Source organism: Lissotriton vulgaris, chromosome 1_1, assembly GCF_964263255.1.
Source record: "Lissotriton vulgaris chromosome 1_1, aLisVul1.2, whole genome shotgun sequence".
In the NCBI taxonomy this organism is placed as follows: Eukaryota; Metazoa; Chordata; class Amphibia; order Caudata; family Salamandridae; genus Lissotriton; species Lissotriton vulgaris.
This window is the reverse complement of record NC_141685.1, coordinates 1,538,317,961-1,538,342,621: the sequence shown is the minus strand read 5'-3', so window position 1 is coordinate 1,538,342,621 and position 24,661 is coordinate 1,538,317,961.

Sequence of the window (24,661 nt, the reverse complement as noted above, 5' to 3'; positions counted from 1 at the left end):
TGGAACATTGTGTAATAGGCTCTGTTCAGAAAGAAAGACTGAGTTAAGGGCCGCGATCGAGCTTTTGGAATCTGAAAGTTTGCTTTTTCTTGGATGAGAGATAAGGGTCTGCCTGTGAGGCTCTAAAAATCGGACACAGGGAGAAGATCCCTTAGTGGGAAGAAGAAACCCTCTGGTGGTGTGCGTGCTTTGTGGATACAAAGATTAGTTGTGGACTTTTAGCAAGGGACCGAGGTAGATTTGGACTTTTAGAGAGTATGTTTCCCTTTGATCGATTTATGATGGAAGATGAACGACCACTCGCCCCTCAGCGTCATGTTCATAATATGCAATTGTTTTCCGGATGGCCCACCAGAGTGAAGGTGGCATTCGTTGCTTTTATTGTTGTAATCACTGTAATAATGATGAGTGTGTTTGTATACTTGGAATTTAAGCATCCACTGCAGAAATTGTTGAAAACTACTCCTGCTCCAGAGGAACACCTCTTTTATTCTTTGCCTCCCCATAAGGCTAGGCATAGAGAAACCTATTCGAAGAATGTTTTTATTGAAATGTTGCACCAGACCCACAGTACCACGAACAAAACAAACTGCTGCGTTTGTGGCTTGTTACCGTCAGTTATGCATCAACATGAGTTATTCATCTCTCTCCCTTTATCTTACTTAGCCAGTTGTGAAGCATGGTGGCAACTGTTATCGTTGATGTATGCCTACTATGTTGCAAATCCCAAAATATATTCTGAAAGGGATTATGAAGCCATTTTAAAATATAAGGAAAAACATCAAGGATTTGATGCTGAAGGGGATCAAGGTCAGGGTTCCTTGGATCCAAACGCCTGTATGAATATATATACTGATACCAAAAATGATACCTGGTTGCAAGAAGAAATGCAGGATTTTGAACTTTTTAATTCCACTTTGTATTTTCAGCATTTTAAGGAACGCAATGTTACAAATGATAGAGCCCTGCAAATCCCCATCATAAATTCCACCTCTTTGTTTTGTATTAGGGGGCGGGGTCACATTAGGGTAGGAAGTAGTACCTGTAATTACACTTATACATTACAGACCGAGAGTACTCCCCTGATGATCACTCCCCCTAATGTGTATTTTGTGTGCAAGGAAAACGCTTATACTTGGCTTCCACGAGGATGGGCAGGACGGTGTTATCTGTCTTTTCTTTATCCCCCTGTGTATATTGGCCCTTCTGATTACCATAGAACTCATCAGCTAGTGAAGAGAGAGATAGAATCTAATCGGACTATCAGGAGCTACGATACTGATAGTACTGATCAGACAGATACCTTGTTGCAACAGTTTGAAGACATTTCAAAGGGCCTAGTCCCATTTTGGGGTCCAATTTTTAATAGTCGGAATATAAGGAGCTTGTCTAGAATTGTAGAAATGTTGACCAACCTCACTGTAGAGCTTCAGGCTACAAGGCTTGTTTCTCTTCAAAATCCGATGGTGTTAGACGTCATCCTGGCAGATAGGGGTGGAGCATGCCGCGTGATCCGCAGTTTTTGTTGCGTTTTCATTCCTGATTCGGCCCCTACCATACATCTCGCCATTAAAAAATTACATCGGCTAGCTAGCGAGCTTCATGAATAGAACCGTACTTGGTCCCTCAGTGGGTGGTTCTGGGGCCTCCTAGCTACTTGGGGTTGGAAGATATTCATGATCCTGGCAGGAGCATTTGAAATCATTTTCACGTGCTGCATATGCCTCCAATGTGGCCCAGCGTGTTGTACCTTTTGTGCCACTAAGATAGCGTCTGCTCTGACCCTTTCTCGACAAGAAAAGGTAAAGAAACAAATGATTCAGAAGGAGGTAACAGACCTCATGCAGATCGATGAAGGGGTATTTGTAGAGTAAAGTAGTTATATTGGCCATAGTATGTCAAAAGGGCTGTCTGTTGAGATATAAAATTATATATGCATACATTATTGGCCCAATATGCACCATATAACCTCATATACATATGAATAACCGCATAGTATTAAATGCATATGTTAGCTCAATGATAGTTTCGTGTAGGCCCGTTTAGACCTATTGATATAGCCAGGGCCACTTTGTTTCGGTTCCCAGAAGTCACATGGTTTAGCTCATGGTACGAAACCATGCTAAAAACTACTCAGTCTGCTTCTCTGATCTTTTGTGTATAGCTCAGGGAAACTCAAGGTCACACCTGCCCTTCTTGTGGGACGCGTACATTCTAGCAGAGCCCGCTCCTGTACTCCCCGGGTTTTAGATAGACGAGAGGGTGCCTCACTGACCTGCCCCCGGAATAGCTTCAGCTTAGCTACCAACAATTAGTAGTGCCTTATATGGGTTTTCCTGCTGGCTTACTGGCAACTTGTGTTCCTCCTTCTAGGGTGTTAACATGAATGTGTGAAAACGTATATATGCCTTGTATCATTTGTATTTCGTCAGTCTCCTAGGACCGAGGCTCCCTTGTCAGGGCTTATATTTGATTGAATAAACGATTCGACCTTCTCCATTGCCGCCTGCATTATTATTCCTTTATGAAATATGTATATATATGGACTGTTGGTAAGTATAGTCCGGCCTTGTAAATTTGGTTCCTTCAATCTGTTGAATGCAGGATCACAGAATGACTCCAAAGACTGGTTGGTTGGACTCCTGACTAAAGCTCAGGCTCAGAAGGCTCCGACAACCTTGAACCCAAGACCTGGACTCTGCAAGCTGGGAGCCCAACCCTGCCAAGTGATGCTGTCTTAGTCCTGGGCCCTTGGAAGTGGGCCTGAAGGTGCTTCACCTGTCTATGTGTAGATCCAGCAGAATCAACACATCTCCTACGCAGCGCATCTCCCGCAGAACCTGTGCATCTCCCTTGCTGCTCGATGCATCGCCCTCAGAAGTTACGATTGCCTCTGCTCTGCAGATTTCCGGAAATTGCTGCTGCACAATGCATCTCCACAAAAGAACATCGCCTAACACTTTGCAGCTTCCTGGAACCACCGCTATGTGATGTCTTGCAGTACCTTGCATCTCCTCTGCTGCATAACGCATCCTCTTCAAGCTACTCCAAATCTCTTTGCAACAAGGATTTAAGGTACTGTTAAGGCTTAAAGCTAACTCAGGGGTGGCTTACTAATATTACATGGCAGGTCTAGGCCTGTAAAAAGGGGTTATTTTAATGGGTTGAATTTGCAGTTTAATCTTGCTCAGCCAGGTTATTGGTGGCAAGCTTGGAGGCATGCTGTACATTGTCACTTTATTAATGACACAATATGTGCTGCAATCCACTATTTACATTTAACTTACAGACCCTGGGTACCCATTGTAGCATATGCTAGGCACTTATAGCCAAATACGACATGTTTTAGGGGTCAGAGCGCTTGGGGCCTGGTTAGCAAGGTCCTTGTCCATAGAGTTGAAACACAAGCAGCATCAGTCCAAAACATGGGGTGAATATGGCAAAAACAGACCTTTTCTTACAAGGTGCAAAATTATACTTAATAGCAAATCACATTGGGGGGAATATCAACAGTAGTGTGGAAATATATTTAAGTGCAAAAACACAATTCAAAACAAAGAAATAGTTACAAAAATATGGGACCTGATGCTCATACACTAGTAATGTTATAATCCTCCTGGCTTATTCATGAATTTTAGGAGTATGTCTGGAACAATTGTGGCCTACTTCCGGCTTGGTCTGGGATGGCAGGGATATTTCAAAAGTAAATATCATCAATATTTTGGGGAATTGGGCCTTTAGTTAGAAGAAAAATCACACTTGAGACCAGGTAATCAGGAGAGAGGTATAATATTACAAAATCACTCCGTACGCAAAATAAGTCAGTACAGAAACAGAAAAAACTTGTGGCAGTAAGGTATTACATTAGTTATAAAAGTGTGACATCACATTTAGTTGACAGCATGTGGTGTAGAGTATTTATATTGAAGAGCCACATTAATATGCAATCACAGTGTTGCAAAATAAATATGGTGCAAAGTAAGTGGTATTGTGGTATCACATACTAGGGGAAAATCACAAGCTGGTACTACATTGAATGAATGTTGTGAGAAAGTGGATGATTAGTTTTGGACAATATGAATCCTCATTAACTAATAAGGTCACAGTTCTGTATCCAGCCTAGTTAGGTCTCAATGATTTAAATCTGAGCTCAATCCTTGGTAGCTATAGCATGGAGCAGACAGGCTTGATTTTCGAGAAATTAGTAAATCATTTATTAGCACAAAACAGTGTAAAATTTAGAAAGCTTAACCCAGTAAAAGCCTGTTATCTAGTTGTGCTAGACGGGGTCAAAGTCGAAGTTAAGGCTGGCCATGATTGATCACAGGTGGGATACAGGAACCAGGTTTGCCCCAGTGTAAAATGTAGCAAGCAAGGTCCAGGGCAAATCAAGTTGAAACTGGTCAGCTGGGTTCAGCAGACTTGGGCTTTTTATTGTGTTTTGGAGCTTAAAATTAGGCTACCCAACTAGCCTCTGGAGTCCACTCTCCTGGGTACAAGTGGGTGTCTCTCCGCAAGTTCAACAGCCTGTGCAGTCCTTCATCTGTCTTAAATGGGCCAGAGGTGTTCTGAAGCGGTTTTCTTGATGGTGATACATGTATGCCCATTAGCAGGCTATGTGTGAGGGAAATTCCAGGTTACTTCTCATACAGCGGGGGGTTGTTTCCAGGGCTGCTCCTATCCACTTTCTGTGTGTTTTACTGTACACTATACCAAAGTGCCGATCTCTACCTAAATCCAGTATGTCAGTACCTTTTTTCTCTTGTTCAGATCTCTCTGTGCACACCCAGAAGTATGGATGAGATAATGTGCAAACCCTCCTGTGAGATTACTTTAAATCTCACATGTTGGTGCAAGGATATATTTAGGTACAAAATACAGTTGGTACAAAATCAGCAAGCATGTAGAAGCAAAATCACTCTGTATGGTGAGGCAATGCAGCGGTAAGATATGCATCAGTATGATATCATATTTGGTTGAGAGTACATTGAGGTGCAAAATCACCTTGGGCCCAATACCGCCCCATTCCGATTTGCCCATCATCTCTACGAGTAGATACCAGGGCCACAATGAACCATACTGGGTGGTATCTGCTAGCGAGATAATGGGTATTACAAGTTATTCCCTCCAAAATGCAAATTAAATGTGGACCCAGGAATACCAGGTCCAGTGCCTTTTGTTTTTCTCCTCTCTGGTAAAGTAATGGACCAAATTTGAAAATGTTTACCTACTGCTGGGAATAAGTGTTAAATGATGTAAGGGATTGGAACTGGAGAGAAAAGGGGTGGAGATTGCAGGACAGCTCCTTCTGTTCCCAAACAGGGAAGGATGAGGGCAGATGACGGCCATGTGCAACAGTATCCAGAGCCTCTACAGATCCACAGGGAAATCCCAATGTCTCCTTGTATGGAATTAACAGGTCTGGAGTTTGCAAACTTGATAATTGAGGGCCCGGATACTCTGTGGAAAGAAGTACTTGCCCAGAGAGGTATACCTCATTAATGCATACTTATGTCACACAAATCACATTTATGTTTAAAAACATGCTTATGGGTAACATCCGTTTAGGTGCAAAATTATTCATGATGCAAAGTAAGCAGCTAAATCAGATTTAGATGCAAAATCATTTCAATGTGCCAAATCATCCTTATTGCAACATTAGATGCAAACTATATTGAGGTGTAAAATCACTTCGAAAGAAAATGAGGTAGCAAATTGTCATTTTCGGTCAAAACGGTGTGCTTCACAATGACATCACATTTGTTTAACTGCACATTATGATGCAAAATCACAATTGGTACAACATCTGCATGAGTGTAGAATTTATTTAGGAACACAAATCACATTTGATTTAAAATCCCTTTTTAGTGCAAGATCACATTTAGGTGTGAAATAACCCTAGGTGCAAAACAAGCAGATTTGTGATTTCACATTTACAAACTGAATCAAATTAAGTGCAAAATTACCCTCTATGCAGTATCAGTGCCAGTGTCGGAATACCGTTAGAAGTGACAATTATTTTACAAGCACAAATGTGCATCTATTAATCTGCATGGATTCTTCTCTTCATTCTATGGGCACTACAATGGAAAATTCTATTAAATTGGATTATTGGTTGAGGCAGGTCTGGTGGTTTAGTAGTCTACTGCATCCAGTCTAGGAGCCTGTGCTTGACCTCATGGTCACAGGTTATAATCCCGGCAGGTCAACTCAGCCTTTATCTTTCTGAGGTTGATAAAATGAGTACCATCTTCTTCGCTAGCTGCCGGGATGTTAGAGCGTCCACGTTGACTGCTGGGGAAAAAAATACAGAACAAGCTGAACTTGTCGAGCGAGTCTTCCAGGATCACGGAGGGCGATCACCATCAAGGTCAGAGTCTAAGGCAGAGCTCCGGTGCTCAAATTCGGCGCTCCTGCGTGCCTGCCCGCCTTAACCTGCTGGGCTCGGTGCCCGCTCTCCTCACTCTGCCCAACCCTGCTTAGCAATTGGAGTGACCTGAAAGTGATTGAGAGCACCCACAAACGCCGCTGGGGACCTGCACCGTCGACGGTGAACTATCAGGAACTGGGAGCTTGGGTCATTGGACGCTGATTACGGACGCTAGTCTGGTCTGATCTGCGAGGTAAGGCGCGCTGGGCAGGGCTCTACCCAGTTCGCGCTCGCTTTGCTTGTACCACACCTTCCTTGTGACCCCTCATTCACTGGTGCACTGCTTTCCGAGGCTGTTTTGCAACTTGGTAAATGCTCTATTCTACACCCCCTCACTTGCTGGTCTGTTGATTCTAAACCTGGCAGTCCCTGTGTGAGAGGCGTTACCAGAGCCTACCTCCAGTTCATCGAGGCTCCTTTGTGGTGGGAAGTGTGCCTGCAGGGTCCGAGGGGCGGCCGGGCTTTGCTCCGCCGCAGCGCTCCACACAGCACTTCCGGCTGGCCGGGCTTGGCTCCGCCGGTCGGGAGCCTTTGCAACTACAACCCCCAGCTGCCCTGTGGTGAGAGCACCTCCCCTAGCGTCAGCGTGCAGCGCCAGGAGGCGCATAAGGGGAGAACTCCTGCCGAGGACCGTGTGGCAGTCCCTGTGTGCGAGGCGTTACCAGAGCCTACCTCCAGTTCATCAAGGCTCCTTTGTGGTGGGAAGTGTGCCTGCAGGGTTCGAGGGGCGGCCGGGCTTTGCTCCGCCGTAGCGCTCCACACAGCACCTCCGGCTGGCCGGGCTTGGCTCCGCCGGTCGGGAGCCTCTGCAACTACAACCCCCAGCAGCCCTGTGGTGAGAGCGCCTCCCCTAGCATCAGCGCGCAGCGCCAGGAGGCGCATAAGGGGAGAACTCCTCCCTCGCCCCGCGAGGACGCGCGCGGGACGCGTCGGGCTGGGCTACCCCCTTAACCTTTGCCATTCCCCCCATACTCAAGGTATTTAAATCACCTTGTGGGTTCACAAAGATCACTGATTATAACAGACCTGATGGAGGTCAAAAGTAAAAGTAGAGCGGTGGTAAGAAAAACTCCTATGCATACACGCTCAACCACAAGGAAACAAACTCTGGCGCCAACTCCACTACCTACTTTAACTGCAATTGACAGAATGCTGCAACAAACAATTGGAGTTGTTGTTAACGCTATTGAAAATACTGAAAGGAGACATTCTTTACCAGCAAGTATGTGTTTAATAAGTCAAACGCCACAAATTACTAATACATATGTTAGCGTTACAAATGAAACAACAATGTCACATGACTCACTTTTGTTGGAATCTTTTGCTGGTTTGTCAAGGTATGACCTAATCCAACCTGATGTACCACAACCTTTAGAACCTACTGTTCTATGTACTAGGGAGAGCAGACTGTCTATAACACCTGACTTGTCAGCTAGCACATCGCCACAGCCCCTAACACAGAGGGATGTGCCTGTAGACACTGGGGAATTGGATGGTCGTGATATTAATGCTGTCATTCCAACTGTACAAATTAGTGACATCAGTCTGTCAAGTAGTGAAACTGACTGTGAGCCTGTACCACCCAAAAGGAAATCTATCCAAAGTCGAAAAAGGTTTATAATTATTAATCAGGTGAAAACATATAGAAGAAAAAAGAAGAGGACTAATCAAACTTTGGAAACCAACGAAAGAGAGTGCCAGATACACCAGAATAGTGGAGGGACACATGTAAAAGATACACAAGGGGTGGAAATACTAACTCCAACTAATGTCGAGACATTGACAACATACCTCGAGAAAATGGTAAAAACTTATATTGCACCAGTGATGTTATCTCTAGAAACTTTAAGTAAAAAATTAGAGAATCTAGAGAAACTGGGCATAGCCAATTTGGATGTCCTAGAACATCTGGGCACGCAAGCCAGATCCCACACAACTAATGTAGATCTTGGGAATCAGAGCAAAAATAAATTAAGTACAGTAAGCCATACTCCAAGCATGCCCACTGTGGTGGCAAACCCGGTACCTTCCACAAGTGGAATGCAGAGGCCAACAACTATCACCTCCAAGATAGTGGGTGGGCAGAAAGTAGTTGGGGGTCAAAGAAACAACAGTGACCTCGCCTATAATATTAATAAAAGCTTACCTGTACCAAGGCGCCATATTATTAACATCATCCCAGCCACTATTAATTTGCCACCTGATTGTAGACCTTTTGTAGCGATTCTCGCTAATGTCCCAAAATTGTTGCCCACCCAATTTGAAACCCAGGAAACCCTAAAAAATAAAACATTGTACTGGTTGGTGAAAAACTGTGGTTTCCCAATACGAAGGGCAGATGAGATTATAACTACACAGAGGGTAGGTTGGGTGGGACCAAATAAAAAGGAGATAGATGGGGACTGTATAGTCATAAATTTTAGGACGACGGAATGGGCGAGAGATTCGATCTTACATGCGCCTATGCCATCGAATCACGAATATAACATCACGCTGTTCCCACTTGACTATTTTTATATTAACCAGTCTGAAAGACAAATCACTACACATAACTTCCAGCATCCAAGAGCGGCCCATATCAAGTATCCTAATGTTGTTCCTATCTGTCCCCCTTTACTTCCCAACATATATGACAACTTTTTGGTCCCAACCTCTAACAGATTTCAATTGTTCAACTCACTAGAGGAGAATGACTGACTGAATTCTTTATCCATGACCCCGCATTCTGAAAGCGTTGTATCAGGTGACACATTAACTTTGGAAAAAGAGTTGGGGGACGAAAGCTGCATAAAAGCTATAATTGAGCCACAGTTAATTTTGCCAAATAATGTGCTATGTACAGACAATGTTACAGATAATGATATAGAAAATGATATAAATGTAAAAGATGTTAATGTTAACGATATTAAGACTGTAAGTCCAGAAGCTTCATTTTTGTCTAACCACTCTAAAGGTATAGGAGACAGTTATGCTGACTCCCTTGTCATTAGTACTGGAATTGCTTCGAAATTAGGCACGCTGTTCTGGGATAATTTTATCACATGTGGTTATGATATCATATGCTTACAAGAGACATGGCATATAGAACAAATAGAAGTTGAAGGCTATACCTTTTATAGTGTGGCAGCAGTAGCATCCAAGTCTGGTAGAGCTAAGGGAGGTCTATTGACTTTGGTTTCAACTAAATTAACGGAATTCAATGATGGGGGACATACAGTAGTATGCCAGCACGTGTCTTTATTGCGACTAACACACAGCCATGGCAGGGACTTAATTGTTGTAAACTTTTATAATAATATTGTGGGCCCCAAACGAGATAAGATTGTCCCCGATGTTGAACGTGCTATTGAAGCTGCAATTGTTCCTTCAAAGAATAATTTTTCAATATTGTGGACAGGCGATTTTAACATTCAAGCCTGTAGACATGCTCGGAAGGGGATTTGTGGTCACCACGAAGATCATGCAGGGGGTGATATCGTTTACGTTAACCATTTTCCGCACAGCAATTACGGCAGCGCACTGAATAATTTAATAGCTAAATTCAATTTGGAACTGCTTGAATGTACAAAAAACAAAAATAATGAAAAGTGCCCAACATTTAGGGGGAGAGATGCCCATACAAATATCGACCATATTTTGGTGTCTAATGGTTTGGTTTTCTCCAATGTTTGGGTAATAGAGCAGCCTGTGAGTGATCACAACAGCATTTCAGTGGAGTTAATGGGCTGGGGCCCAAAAACGGTTGTGCACGGCAGATCTGCCTATGGTTTTACTGCTGTGAGATCAAAGGGCACGAGAATTAAATGGATTAAAATTGATCCTAACAAAGTAACGAAGGATATTATCTGTAAATGTACTAGAGAGGTTGAATACTGCCTTGCACCTAACGTGATAGCGTCTGTCGTTCTCTCTAATTTCATGAAAATCACATGCACAGTTGAAAATTCTTTGTTAAAAAGAAATAGAAGGCCTAAAAGAAATAAAACTGTGTGGTTTGACAAACATTGTGCCAAAACCCTAAAAAGGTTAACAAGTGTACTTGATGTTAAACCCAGAGATGAAGAAAGAGTGAGAGAAGAACGAATTAATTATAAATTGGCCCTGGCAACTAGGAAAAGGGAGTTGCAGAGCGATGCCTGGAATAAACTTGATATGGCCGTAGCAACTAAAAACCACAAACTTTTCTGGGAAACTATAAATGGCCCATTCTTAAAGAATGATAATATTCCTGAGGTCAGTTCCCATGTTAGCTGTCGTGCATGGATTGCACATTTTTCAGAGATTTTTAACTCTGATTTTAAACTAGATGGGTCTATTTTTTGTTTTAAATGGCAGAAAATGCAGTTGTTTTTAACCTTAGATGAAGTGACAGAGGCAATTAAAAACAGTAAGGTGGGTAAAGCTCCTGGGCCTGATGGGGTACCCATGGACTTTTATAAACATGAAATATTACTATGGGCCCCAATTTTAACGCGTTATTTTAATGCTGCGGCGGAAGATAATTTACCATCGACATGGGGCCAATCAATCATTATACCCCTCTACAAAAAAGGATCTAGGTCGGAGGCACGGAATTATCGTCCAATCTCACTTCTGGACTCGACAGTTAAAATCCTTAGTCGAGCCCTATTAGTGAGATTGGAAGTCTGGGCTGAGGAGAGAAACATCTTGTCCCCAGTGCAGTATGGGTTCCGTAGGGGAATAGGTACAATGGAGCAGTGCGTGAACCTGGAACTCATAGTCGGCAAGTATACTAAAGCTAAATCTGGTAATCTTTACCTATGCTTTGCCGACTTGAGTTCCGCGTTCGATCTGGTGGAACACGCACTGCTCTGGCCCACACTATTGGCAATGGGCGCCCCCACTGAAATCATCCATCTGTTTGCCCGCTTGTATAATAATCCATTAAGCAAAGTTAGGTATGGAACAGTTGGCGAGTGCACCCCTTTCTTTAAAGTTAAGAGAGGCATCCGCCAAGGATGTGTACTCGCCCCCCTATTATTCTCTCTTTTTATTAACCATGTTGATACAATTTTAAGAAAGACTAATGCAGATGCTCCCATCATAAATGGTAACGCTATCCCAGTCCTTTTATACGCAGACGACGCCGTCCTCCTCTCTAGGACTCACAATGGACTGCAACTTTTAATTAATCAATTCCACATATTTATTGAAAATAGGAAATTGAAAATCAATAAAGGGAAGACGGTTACTATGGTGTGTGGTAAGAAACCAAGAAAACACAAGCCTTTTTTTTATAAGGGGGGAGACTAGAATCTGTTAACAGTTTTTGTTATCTAGGCATCACCTTTTCAGGAGATGGGAGATGGACAAATGAACAGAAAAGTGTTATTTTTAAAATGACCAGGAATACTAACTGTATTTTTAGATTTGCCGCTAAATTAGGGGATCGTAGAATTCATGAAATGCTAACCCTTTTCAATGCCAGATGCATTTCTTCAGCTATATATGGGTCCGGAGTTTGGGGGTATGATGCACAGAGTGCCAAATCTGTTCAGGGGAAAGAGAATGTGTTTTTAAAAAGACTAATCAATGCCCCAGCTTCGGCCTCAACTGAGTTAATACATAAAGAATTAGATCTGTATCATGTTAATGATCTAATTACCCTCCGTCCTCTGTCCTTATGGCGTTCAATTTGGGCAAAGGAGGAGACAAAATTTACGCAGGACGTAATAACTGACTGTATTAAACTTGATCGCCGATCGAATATCACTTGGCTGAATCACATACATCATTGGTATAAAACATTGTATGGTTTGGATATTTATAACGATTTAATAATGGATCCTATATTATCAAAACGGGAGTTGAAGGTCTCGTTTTTAAAATATATAGCAGAGGCAAGAATGGAAAAATATGAAAAACAGAGTACATTCAATTTTTACCAGCAATATAACATCAACGCAGGTTTTCAATCTTATTTTGTAACAGTTAGCATCCCTTCCCACCGATTTGTGTTAACCCGTCTCCGCCTAGGAATTGTGCATCACCTGGTGGCCTTTCCTGTGCCAAAAAAAAACCTGGAACTTGTTTGTGCCCATGTGATGGTAAATCAAAACAGAGCACGTGTCACTTTATGCTATCTTGTACTTTTTATATCTCTTTTAGGAAATATTATTTGAAACCCATCTTTTTAAAATATAATACGCATCATTTACAAACAGCAATGAAACCAGTGTTTAATTTAGCGACCCCAGATGTATGCTTTTAAGTGGCCACTTATATTTTAAAATGTATTTTTGCAAGAAAATCAATAATTATATGAATTTCCTAGCTGCTAAATGTACTGTGCACTTTAAAATAAGCTGTTGTTGACATCATGCACTTTATTATGCTAATTTGCACATACATGTATTTTGGATTAATTGCTGCTATTGTATAATATGCACTGTTGGAATGGCATAGCACTTGCACTTTGTTTTATCTATTTTTATTTTTTTCTGTGTATAGTTAGATTAAGTGCTGCTAATTGCATATTGCACTTTAGGAAGGATGTTGCTGAACCTTTCTCTTGATTTGCTAAGTTGCACATAGCGACAAAACTTAGCACTTTAACTGCATATTTGCACATAACTAAAGGTCTTATAATTGTCAATATTACAGTTAAATGCATTTGTCAAATGGCTTAAGGTTTATGTTCTATAAATGCTGCCAAATGTATATTAGATACAGAATTAACTGTATAGGGTTTTTACTATGAGATCTATCTTGATGCATTATGTTTTTATAATCATGGTAACTTGCTTTAGTATTGTGTACATTTTTATGTTTGTTGCTATATGGTTGTATTTTCTTTACAAACCGAATAAAGCACTTTGAAATTGAAATTGAGTACCATTGAGTTGGGTAACAATAAACATCTGTAATTCAGCACCAAGATGCCCATGGGTGGATGTGCGCTTTACAAATACACGTTATGGTATGCGTGAAAGTCCCATTCAAGCAAAAATCCCAACCATTGTTATGGTGAATCACAAAATTCACAGAATGAACCTGTGCTTAACTCCTTGGTAGCTTGGCTCAAAAGCTGTCAGGATGAACTTAGAGGCATTATATAAAGTATTTATGCAGTATGCAACCAGCAATAAAATGAACACGCCACACCAGAAAAGTCCAACGCGGACGCGCTTGAGGTAGTTGTGCATGCTGCATTTCATTACTGCCCAGCGCTAGTTGTTTGACGCTTTTTTACGCTTGGTGCTGATAACATTTAAAGTATTCTTTATTTATTTCCCTGTGCACACAAACTGTTTTCTTTTTTAAATCACGAAGGAAATTACCTGCTTTCTTGTTGTTTCCCTTCCTGGCCTCACTTCTGGTTCTCTTCCCAGGTCCACCGCAGGTCCCAGTTCCATTTGAGTGGAGGGAAGTAGTCACTCCCGGTTGGAGGTCTAGTGCTCAGCCTGATTTGAATATAAATAACCATGCAGAGCGTACAGAGGACGCGCTCAGCTGGAGCGCCAGCGGCATGCAGGAGGCACGCCTAAGACAAGCCCGTCAGTGCCCTTCCACACCAGGACGTCGCCAGGAGCCAGAGACCCCGGCCAATTTCCTATAAACTATAGCCCCCTATGCAATTATGCTATACTAGACAAGAGCTTTTTAATTTACAGACCAAGGTACCCCTTTTTTGTCAAATGGAGTCATGGCCATGTACAGAAGGCCCGTTCTCTTGCCAAGTATGCCAATTTCAGGCAATCTCTATCCCTCCAGGTCAACCTATTAATGCCTACAGGGACTTCTCACAGAGGTGGTGGAAAAACCTGCTGTGTAACATCCGATCCCTGCCCAAAAACTCAACTGAGGTATGGGAACTAGTGTCCTCAGCTCAACCAGAGTTGAGCTTTTTTACTGAAACTTAGCTAAAAACCCATTCTGTGCCAGCTATCATTTTAGGTATACCAGAAGGATACAAAATGACTAGATTGGACAGGCCCACAAATTCGGGGGTGGTATCGCCATTGTTTATAAAGATGGAATTAACATCTCTGTCCTAGACCAACGTAGTGATGCCACTATGGAGATGTTGGTCTTTAGGATAGATTCTCCCTTGCATGCTAGCTGGAAAGGGGCATTAATTTATCGCCCCCCCAGGACCCATAGCAGACTTCTCTTTGCAATTGGTTGACTTACTAGCCCCTCATATGAGCATACGTAATAATTTCTTACTATTAGGAGATTTTAATATCTGTAGTGAATGCCATGCCAATTCAGATGCTCAGACTCTCCTGGCTGATCTGTCTCTCCTAGGCTTATCCCAAATCAATGAAGGCCCGACTCATGTAGCTGGCCATACATTGGACATTATTCTTTCAAATTCCTCTAAGATTAAGTGTGAACCCCCCCCCCCCCAACAACTTAACTGGTCAGATCACTCAGTTATTGAATTTTATATTCAGGACCTCACAGATCCTAAAACCTCTAAACCAGCCACATCCTATTTGAGTAGGCAGTGGCAGAAAGTCTCAGCGGAAAACTTCCAAAATGTTTTTACGAGGCCCCAACATGTTGGGGCCTCGTCAAAACCTCGTAAAAATCTGTAAAATATTTTAATTAGGTGCGATTTTATTTCCCTGCTCCTACCTTAAGGCGAGATTACTTCGCCGAGGCTTTAACACTTCTCTTCCCACAGCGCTGCTGTACTTAGGCGCTGGGAAGTTTTCTGCATCACTTTGGGCGCCATCTTCAATTGGGAAGGCTGGCCGGATAGCTCTGCGCCCCTCCCGCCCTCCCAGAGTATTTAAAGGGCGTTACTCTTCATTTCCAGTAATTGTTTGATGTTTCCCTCTGAGGCGGAAGCCGGAGGTCTGCTTTGCTCCCTTGCACTATTTACAATAAAAACGATAGAAATACGAATCCGTTTTTAAAATCTGTAAAATATTTTAATTAGGTGCAATTTTATTTCCCTGCTCCTACCTTAAGGCGAGATTACTTCGCCGAGGCTTTAACACTTCTCTTCCCACAGCGCTGCTGTACTTAGGCGCTGGGAAGTTTTCTGCATCACTTTGGGCGCCATCTTCAATTGGGAAGGCTGGCCGGATAGCTCTGCGCCCCTCCCGCCCTCCCAGGGTATTTAAAGGGCGTTACTCTTCATTTCCAGTAACTGTTTGATGTTTCCCTCTGAGGCGGAAGCCGGAGGTCTGCTTTGCTCCCTTGCACTATTTACAATAAAAATGATTGAAATACGAATCCGTTTTTAAAATCTGTAAAATATTTTAATTAGGTGCGAATTTATTTCCCTGCTCCTACCTTAAGGCGAGATTACTTCGCCGAGGCTTTAACACTTCTCTTCCCACAGCGCTGCTGTACTTAGGCGCTGGGAAGTTTTCTGCATCACTTTGGGCGCCATCTTCAATTGGGAAGGCTGGCCGGATAGCTCTGCGCCCCTCCCACCCTCCTCCCGTCCCGCCCAAATTATGTATAATAACAACAGTTTCGCTCGACCGCGCAGCGGGCGCGCCGGCGGCGCGCTGGAGGCAAGCCCGTCTGCGCCCGCCCGCGCCGGGACCGGGCCAAGGGCCACAACCCCTGTCCTCCCACTCTCGTATAATCGTAGTGTGCTATTGGAGCTCTGTCCCACCTACGCCCCTCTCTGCACTAAATCCGATCTATCACATAGGCCCTTGGAGGAGCAAATACAAAGCTCGCACTGTAATATCGCGCTCGCTATTAACTATTCTACCATCGCAGCTAAAGCTTTACCTTCTGAGAGAGAGAAGCACGTTACCATGGCACTCATTAATGCGCGATCCTTGAGCAAACATTGCCAAGAAATAGCTGACCTTATTAGCGACTTTAATTTAGATGCTCTCTATATTACAGAGACATGGACGGATGAGGCATCTGGCCCCGACTACGTCACGGCAGCTCCTCCAGGCTATAATGCCTATCGGCAAGATAGGGCCATAGGGAAAGGAGGTGGGCTAGCCATCATAGTAAGAGACCGATTTGAGGTCCGCTTCTCTCCCATTCCCATCACATCATGTGAAGCTATACATTTTAATATAAAATTTACTCCAACTTATAACTTTAAGGGAGTGCTCCTTTATAGACCCCCTGGGACCAGATCAGCTTTCCTTGCTAACCTAAGCACTATCACTGAGTCCATGGTTACAGAAGAGTCCACTACAATTATGGGCGACTTCAATTTTTATTTGGAGCAAATCAGTGATAGGGATACTATTGCCCTTATATCAGACTTAGAAATAATGGGCCTCAGACAATTGGTTACGACTCCTACCCATCAGGCAGGCCACACGTTGGATGGAATTTTTACAAATGTGGAAGGTTTAGCATAACTACAGTTCTTCCCGTGACCTGGACAGACCACTCAGTCATACTTAGCAGCCTAACTATTAAAGGCGCGCTGAGGAAGAAGGCTGTTTATTCGAAAATAGGCACGTTTAAAGCATGGAAGGACATTAACCCTAACGACCTAACGGTGGTTTTAGACAACACCAGCCCTGATCTATCCAGTGATCCCAACATTGCAACTAACCAATTCCAGAAATGGCTGGGCGATGCCACGACTCAGTTGGCACCCACCAAATCCCTCTCAAGAAATAGAAGTTTGCCAACGGCCCAGTGGTATACAGAAGAACTAAAAATCCAAAAACAACTAACTAGGAACAGAGAAAGGCACTGGCGAAGAACCTATGACAGCGAAAACAAGGAAAAATATAAAAAAGCTCTCGCCTCTTACAAAGCAATGATAATAGCAGCAAAAAAACATTTTTTCTCACTTCATATAGAGAATGCGAAAAACTCAAGTAAACAACTATATAACATTGCTAAAACCCTTTCTGGAAATATACAGGATCTTAATCCGCCCCCATCACAAGCATTATGTGACGCCTTATCCAAGTTCTTCTTCGCGAAGGTAAATGACATATATCAAGCCTTCAACTCAGATCCTGGCAGCATTAGTGTTACCACCTCCATGATCATATTAAAAAATACCATGACCAGCTTTAAACCCCTAACAACTGACCAAATCAAGGGCATAGTTAAATCAATTAAAGCTGGGTCAGCCCTGGATCCATGTCCAACTTCTGTGATCGCTATGGTGCCAGATACAATCATGCCTATCATTACTCATGTTTGTAATACAATACTGACATCTGGAATCTATCCTGATTCTCTAAAAAATACGCTGATCAAACCCCTGCTTAAAAAGCCTAGTCTAGATAAGGGAGAACTAAAAAACTATCGGCCGATAGCGAGTCTCCCTTTTCTAGCTAAAGTTACAGAAAAGGCTATGAATCAGCAGTTGTCGGAATACATAGAAAGCAACAACTTGTTGGATGACACCCAGTTCGGTTTCCGTAAATACCATGGTATGGAAACCGCTCTCATCAAAGCAGCTGATGATATCCGAGTCATCCGCGATCAAGGAGGAACAGCACTGCTGGTCCTTCTGGATCTCCCAGCAGCCTTCGACACGGTCGACCACAAGATCTTGGTCGACCGTGTCGAAAGGATGGGTATTCAGCTCACTGCGAGGGACCTACTTGCTTCCTTCTTAGCTAATAGAACCCAGGCGGTCACACTGGGTACTTTTCAATCGGCCAATCTGTCGTTACCGTGTGGGGTTCCTCAAGGCTCATCCCTAAGTCCGACACTATTCAACATATATGTGTCGGACCTTGCTAGTGTCATCAAAGCACATGGGATGAGCCTAACCTCATATGCCGACGACACTCAATTGGTGCTGGCCATAAAGGGAGACGGGCAGGAGGTGGCAGTACGGTTCCAAAATGGGATGATCGCTATCGGTGAGTGGATGGCAAGAAATTGCCTGAAGCTCAATTCCGATAAAACGGAGGTGGTTATCTTTGGCACCCTTTCGCCAGCCTGGTCTGTAGCCTGGTGGCCATCGGCTTTAGGCACTTCTCCCTGCCCCACCGCTAAGGTTAGAAACTTAGGAGTAACTTTCGATGACCAGCTTAATTTTATGGCTCACGCAAATAAGGTGGCAGCTAACGCCCATTTCAAGCTCAGAATGATAAGGAAAATTATACCTTATCTACCTGACACTGCCGCCAAGACGTTAGTCACCTCCCTGGTCCTGATATCATTAGACTATTGTAATGGTCTCTTTCTTAATGCACAAAACAGAGTGACCAAAAAACTACAGACCGTTCAGAACGCGGCTGCACGTGTGCTGTCGAAAAAACCTAAATTTGCACCCAACTCGGATACCCTGAAAAGCTATCATTGGCTAACCATCCAAAAAAGGATTAAGTTCAAATCATTGTGCACAGTCTATAAAATACTGCAGGATCAAGGACCGCGTTTCCTTAAAGAACAACTAATTCCCTATAATCCAGTCAGAACACTCCGATCCACTTCACTTAACCAACTAGTGGTCCAACGCAGCAGAACAGTCACTTGGGGGGACCGCCGCTTTCTAGTTGCGGCCCCTAAAATTTGGAACACTCTGCCACACCATATAAAAACAAGCCCCTCACTCCTTCAGTTTAGGAAAAAACTGAAAACATGGTTATTTAATCAGTAAATTTAGCTTCTGGGTTTACTTCCTCATCTGTTCAGGGAGAGACATTATTGCAGTTCAGCGCCGAGACGCCCACGGGTAATTGTATGCGCTTTATAAATGTCATTAAATAAATAAATAAATAAATAAATAAATGTTGAATCTGACAATATTGAGTAAGCACTATCTAAATACAACTCGGCTATCGTAAAAACCATTGACCACATTACACCTATGAAATCTTTTTTGAGCCGCCCTAATCATCCACAGGCTGTTTGGTTTACAGTCCATCTGCGAGCACAAAAAAAACTTTGCAAGAAGTTGGAAAGAATATGATGTGCCTCACATAATGAGGTGGACAGAGAGCAATATCATTCTACTCTGACCAGCTATCATAAAATCATAAAGATAGCACACAAAACACACATAGCATCTCAGTTAACCCGGGTTGGTAACTCTTCAAAAACCCAGCATCAAATCCGCCAGTCTTTTATAAATCCTAAGAATGCAAAAGCCTGGAGAACCCCTCCCAATAGTTGTGCGACGATATTGCTCTTTATTTTACTCAAATGATAGAGCTCATCTATGGTAAAATCACGGCAGCAGGCAATCTCCAGCAGATTCCTATGGTCTTGGACCAACTGAAAATGCCTAACCTTCAGTAGCTAGAGAACTTTCCCATCATTACCTTGGCAGTAGTCGAAGCACTGATCCATAAGATAACATCTGGATCCCCCTCCGACCATATCCGAGCCAAAGTCATCCCATCTCTGGCTAAACAGCTCTCCCCGTGGTGCAATCTCTTAATAATCTCTCCCTCACAGAGGGTCAAGTTCCATGGGAGTGGAAGGTTGCCCAGGTCACACCTATCCGCAACAATTCTAAAACTCCGTGGCGGACCTTTCCAACCTCTGCCCAATCTCACTTCTTCCATTTTTGAGCAAACTAATGGAGAAACATGTCAATACCTATCTCTCCAAGTATGTCGAACTGACTGGATGTTTAGATCATTCCCAGTCTGGTTTTAGGCCCAAATACAGCACCGAATCTGCATAAGTTGCCATTACAGATAACATCAGAATGTCCCTAGATAAGGGCCAGTCTATGGTTCTGGTGCTGTTGGACCTATACGCAGCGTTCAACACAGTTTCTCATAGTATCTTGTTCAAAAGATTAGAAGAGGTTGGGCTAAGAGAATCAGCCTTACTACAGATGAAGCGCTTTCTGTCTGATTATTCTGAGATTGTTAATCTTGGCTTGTATCATTCGGACCCTATGGAATTGACCAAGGGAGTAGCTCAGGGCTCATATCTGAGCCGAACATGATTTAACATCTATATAGCTCCCTTGGCTAATCTTCTGAGGACATATGGGTTAATCTCCCTATCATATGCCGATGATACTCAGCTTCTCTTCCCATTTAACAAATTTACGGCTGCAGTGCAGCTGGCCTTCTCTAATGGGATAATGGCCATATTAGACTGGATGATAAACAATTTCCTACAATGCAATGTGGGAAAGACAGAGATAATGCTCTTTGGAGAGGCCCCCCTCACCTGTAGACACCAGATAGGTGGCCAACTGATCTGGGCCCTCATCCCACTCCTAAGATTACAGTTAAAAATCTGGGCATTCGCTTAGACCAGGCTCTTAACCTAAAGGAGCATGTTGCCCAAACAGCTGGCTCCTGCGTTCATGTAATAGGCCTACTTCACTGAGTCTTTAAAACCTTAGTCCAGGCCCTGGTATTAAGCCACCTGGACTATTGTAATGGCTTGTTGGTCTCGGCTAACGATGCCTCACTCAGCAGACTGCAGGTAGTTCAGAACACAGCAGCACGGTTGGTCCGTAATGTCCCACCTAGGACCCCTTCCCACCCCTCCATGTAAAGTTGCATTGGCTTCCTATCTGCCAACGGATTAAATTTAAAAAATGCTGCACTATCCACAAGGCACTGCTTAACCTGGGCCCTTTCTATCTCTCTGAGAAAGTCCTGCCCTATGTACCCCCAAGATCCTTCTGTTCAAGTGTTAAGCACATTCTGGTGGTACCCCGAGTAAGAAAGGTTAGACTAGGAGGAAAATCTCTCTTCTTTCTCGGCCCCCGCCTCTGGAACAAGCTCCCTCTCCCTTTAAAACAGTGTCCAGAACATCTGCAATTCAGAAAGTTGCTACTAAAGACTTTCTTGTTCTGTGCTCGCTAATCCTGCTGGAAACTGCTGCCTCTCCTCAGTCTACTCCAAGTGCAGAGATACCCCTTTGGGGGTCGATTCTAGCGCTATACAAACACATTAATAAATAAATAAATGTAATGACACCAAAATAACCAAAATCCAATCAGTAGAACATGCTTGCCCACGTCGCCCAACTGCACAACCTCAACATCATTTCCTACCCGACGACACATAGCTGATCTTCTCCCTCACCAAGGACCCCCACACCGCCAAAGCCAACCTCCCCGAAGGAATGAAAGCCGTTGCCGAGTGGATGTAGACCAGCCGGCTGAAGCTAAACTTGGACAAGACCGACATCCTCATCTGCGGATCCACCCCATCGGCCTGGGACGACTCCTGGTGGCAAACTGCACTGGGAACAGCTCCAACAACCACCGACCATGCATGTAACCTGGGGTTCATCCTTAACTCTACCCTCGCCATCACAAAGCATGTCTACGCCGTCTCGTCCTCCTGCTTTAACACCCTCCGCATGCTCCACAGGATCTACAGGTGGAACCCCACTGAAACAAGATGAACAGTCACCCAGGCCCTACAGCAGCAGGTTGGACTACAGAAATGCCCTCTACAGGAACCTGGCCCAAACTCCTGAAACGACTTCAACGCATTCAGAATGCCTCTGCATGCCTGATCCCCGACATCCCGCGCCACAGCCACATCCCACCCCACTTGAGAGACCTGCACTGGCTCCCCGTCGACAAGAGGATCACCTTCAAGCTCCTCATCCATGGAGACAAGGCACTCCACAACACCGGACCAGCATACCTTAACAGACGACTCAGCTTCTACACCCCCAACTGCCAGCTCCGCTCCGCCAACCTCGCCCTCACCACAGTCCCCAGCATCTGAAGAGCGACCTCCGGCGACAGATTGTTCTCCCACCTTGCCGCTAAGACCTGGAACACCCTCCCCATTCCCGTACGGCAGACCTAGGACATGCTAACCTTCAGAAGACTCCTGAAGACCTGGCTATTCGAGCAGTGGCAGCACTCCCTGCCCCCAGGCCTTGAGACCCTCACGGGTAAGTAGTGCGCTTTACAAATGTTCTGATTGATTGACCCGGTTCGTCCCACTGAAGAGTTACGTTCACAAGTCCGGCGCAAAGATTTCTGGAGCTTTACATTGGCAGTCATCACTGGCCGTTGTTACTGTGCTGTTAGGCAGGTCTTTGCGATGCTGTCAGCCTGAAGAGTGGGTTTAATATGAGATTTGTGTTGGCAGCCATTGTAGCAAAACATTTTAGGGTACTTAGGTCCCAATTAGGATCGTGGTGAATCCGCATCCTCCAGGCCGGCGGAAGCCACCGCTGGCCCGGAGGATGCGGATTCACCGCTGCGGACACAGAAAAGACCCCCCGCCAGATTAGGATGGCTGAGGGGGTCATGTTTCCGTCCGCCGCTTTTCCACCGTGGTCGCCTTCCGACCGCAGCGGAAAAGCTCTAATATAGTGGCGGTGTCTATCAGACACCGCTAGCCATATCAGGATGCATGGGGAAACCTGCTTTTCCGCCGTGGAAATGCATGTGGTCTTTTCAGTTTGGGGGCCTGTTGCGGGCCCCCAGGGTGTCAAAGGGTCGGGGGTGCACATTGGGGGTACCTATGGTACCCCCCCTGCATTTGCTTGCACATAGCGACAGGCACCGCGCGGTGCCTGCCGCTTTGTGCATGCAAATGAACTGCATGTATTTTTAGCATTGCGGCGGGTGCCGCTTCAAGCAGCACCCGCCGCATTGTTAAAAATACAGGAAATGACCGCCAGGGTGGCGGTCACATCCTAATTCGCACGAAGGGACTGCCGCTGCCCCTGCTGACGGTCCCTTCACCCCTGGGGTGGCGGACGGACGCAGGTCCTTCCGCCATCATAATGACCCCCTAAGTTAGAATGTGTCCTTGTGGACTTTGGGCCCGAAATCAATAGTTTTGCTGCACTTTATTATTTCAAACTGTCATTAATTCTAACCAGTAATCATTTAGATTACCTATGTGAACGGTGTTTAACTTATTTAAATGAAAATATAAGAGTGATTATTGTATTGAAGTAAAATGTTCCCAGGTATTAACATTTACGATGAGATCGTTTATATTTATGATGTGTTGTTAAGAATGCACAGTATTTTCTTTAATGGTCTTCTTGAAAAACCTTATAAAGATGATTTGTTTCGATTCGATTTGACAAAAGGTGTTTGAAAGGCGTAGAATTCAATCATACTTTTTTTGGGTGTTAAAACATTGCGTAGAAAATGAATCAAGAAATTGCAGCAAAATCCGTACCTGGATCATGCCTTATTCAATATTAGAAACAAAATAGATTACATGGAAGCAAAGGACATAGTATACGGTATATAATACAAATGGAGGAAGTATTCCCCAGTGAAAGTACCTAACAACTCTTGCAAGTAAAGATATATTGTTACATAGTTGATGAAAAATTAAGTAAAATTAATAATCAACATTACATATGATAAAAGACCCACAGAAAACTACTGAGAAATTAAAAGTCAAATATTCAGCTTTGAAGTGACAATATTTGTATTTTCCTGATGATGGACGTTAGAGTAAAAATCTGCAGATTTACATTAGAAAATATAACTTGGGACAGAGTAATAGTCTAGAAGTACACACATTTTGAATATTGATGCTTTTAGGGAGATAACGTTACTGGAGCAATTTAATTTTAAGAAAGTTATAGGAAACTATTAACTGTTAAATAAACAATGAATGCATACTTTGTGTGTATTTTTTATAAAGTATAAAGTCTGTGCATACATTGTTGTTGTTTAATTTTTATTTTATAACATTCTGCCCCCTCGCTTTGATACAAAAAAAATATTATTGCTTGCTGTTCAGAGCACTATAATTTCCAGAGATAATAAATAGTGTTTGTTAATTAATGTAATCATCCAATTGTCCTCCCTGATAAATGTTCTTTATGTTAGAATTAATTGCAGTAAATTAATTTGGTTCCTTTTTAATTTTTGGTGTTTTTGCAAACAGATGAATTACACCATTGTCCGTGTTTCATAAACTACTTTATTTTAACATGTTTTCTGTATTGATACTAGAGGAGGTATTAGACATGTATGGATCAGATTCTAATAAGAGGTACAAGTTCTTTGAGTCTAATTAATGTTCCCACTTTTGTGATCAATAACTAAAGAATGCAAAAATAAATAAATAAATAAATACATTAATCATATCTGTTGTGCTTCATGGCCCATTACAATCATTTCTATTTGTGGGATTGGCCAATTTACAAATGTACTGTAGATAAGTATTCCAATATAGATTGAATCACAGAGAAGGCTTGTGTCCTGCTGGACTGAGGCAGAGAGGTGTTCTTGCTCCTATTCTTTTTAAATTATATTTTACATTTGGAGAATGTATAGATCGATGTAATCGGTACCTAATGTATCTCTGTGAAATATGTCAAAACGTTGAAATATGTTAAACTGAAAGGGGTCTTTATGTTATTTTCACATCTATG